Below are 2,479 nucleotides of genomic sequence, written 5' to 3'. Positions count from 1 at the left end.
TCCTCAAATAGTCATTGAACTTATAGAAAAGTTCTACTAAAGTAACTTTTGAATTTTTTTAGATAATAAGGTCATCAAAGTATGTCCTTGTTTCCAATAAAATAAATTAACCTATTTTTAGACATAAATCCTCTTAACCCATATATAAATTATAAAACTCATTACCTAGGCACAATTTTTAGATACTTTAAAATTCTTGTTCAAGTTTTAATAATAAAATAGAAATATTCAAATAATATTTCAAGCTATAAGAATAAAACACTATAATCGTTCAAACTTTAAGTATGCTATAAGCTGATTTTCTTTGTTATATTAACATCTTTTGAACTATTTTGATATTTTTCTATTGTTCAAAGTCGGAAGTTAAATATTTTACTGAATAGAAGTGCTTGGACATAATTGAAACACATGAGACGCTATATAAATCCATGATGCATGTACTTATTATTTTTTGTTTAATATATATATATATATATATATATATATATATATTATAGAATGAGATTGGTTTATTGGTAGAATATTTGGACAAATTTTCTCAAGAAAAAAATAGTGTTGGATAACGACGTCGCAAAAATGAAAACACTTTTACAATTAGTTGTATATATGCTTTCTAAAAATATAAAATGTTTACATTAATTGTAATCCACTTATTTATAAAACTTAAATAAAATCAAAATATTACAAGTTCACCTCCAAGAAAATAAAAATACAAAATATTTTCTTATTATTGAAAATTTTATATATCAGGAAGAATAATTTACAATCAGTTAAAAAGCCTATAGTTAAGCTTTGTGCTTAGTTCTATCACCATTCAACTGTATCCTCTTATTGTCCACTGAGATATAATTTTGCAATATTCTGAAATTTTTATTCGAATTAATATTTCACATTTTGAAAGTAAAATAGAAATATTCAAATGGGTTTTATAATTTAAAAATGAGTTAAGGGCTTTTTATGTCAAAAAATGGATGGTTTTATTTTTTTGGATACATGGACATAATTTGATGACTTTATTGTCCAAAAAAATTCAAAAGTTACTTTAGGAGAACTTTCCTACAAGTTCAATGACCATTTGTGGAATTGACTCTCTTTTAATGAACTAACTATTTTTTTCAAAGAAATAATCTCCATAACACTTGTCAATACATAGACATGCATGCATATTTAGATCTATTGAGATATTCATACAAATTTATTTCTATGTTTAGAGCCCGTTTGGATTGGCTTATAAGTTGTTTTCAGTTTTTTTGAGTGTGTGACTAGTCAACTTAAAGCTATTTTGTGCATAAAATAAGCCCAAAAAAATAATTTGTCCTGTTTGGCTTAGCTTATCTAAAGCAGCTTATAAGCCAAAAAAAAAAAAAAGTTAGCCTAGCCCCAATTTTTTTTTTTTGCTTATAAGCTGGAAACAGCTTATAAGCACCAGCTTATTTTAAGCCCATCCAAACAGACTCTTAGTGACGATAGTCCGGACTTTGTCCAGGCCCAACATAAATAAAGTTATATTATTTTATTAAATATTATATATAAATCTGTAAATGTTGTTTCAAACTTTTTTTTTCCCGCTAAAAACTGTATGTTATCATATAGCCATATTTTTTAGAATCTTATTTCTCATGTTCCACCATTTGTTGGATTATACTGGGTATGTTGTTTTTTGTTATTGTTATTATTTGATATTTAAATATGTTAATTATATATAATAATCATGCTATTAAATGCATATAAATTAATTATAAAGATGTGATTATATCTAAAGTGAACATTTTTACACCTGTATATATCTAATGATATGTGATGAAACCATATCTTATATTAAACACTCAGGAGATGAAACCATAAAATTAACTATAAAAAGAGCATATTTCTAGTACATGAAGCATCCTTAACGTTTATTTCCAAAAGAAGATTGAAGGAAAAGGAGGATTATATTAACTTGGTGATGAAATTGTTTCAATCATTCAATATTATCACATATTAATTAAAAAAAAAAAAGTTACATGGACTTAGTAATAGAAAACTAAAGGAAAAAATGTTTCCGTTGAGAGGTTCCAGCTTGTTATGAAAATTCCAATTTAAACCATTTTTGAATAATTTTTCTCAGTATATCGTACTATTTTATTTTAATTATATTTCTTGATTATAAAATATGCAACAAGTTGTTTTTAAGTGAAATCAAATCCTTACCAATAGTAAGTAGGCGTTTGGCCATCAATTTTGAAACCATGGTTTCAAACCAGCGTTTGACCATCAATTTTAAGTCATGGTTTGAAACCTGATTTGAAATCATGATTTGAACCCAAATCATCCAAAAAAGCATGGTTTTAACTTTTTTAAATACAAAATTTAACCCATAAGTTAATATTTTGTAAAAAAAACCCATATGTTGATAAATATTTTTAATAATTACCCCCATCAATCATTTACCAATCTTATTAACTTCCACTAACGTTTATTTATGTCTACCAATCTTTAA

This window comes from Lycium barbarum, chromosome 8 (genome assembly GCF_019175385.1).
Source record: "Lycium barbarum isolate Lr01 chromosome 8, ASM1917538v2, whole genome shotgun sequence".
NCBI lineage: Eukaryota > Viridiplantae > Streptophyta > Magnoliopsida > Solanales > Solanaceae > Lycium > Lycium barbarum.
Note: the sequence above shows the minus strand (reverse complement) of the source record.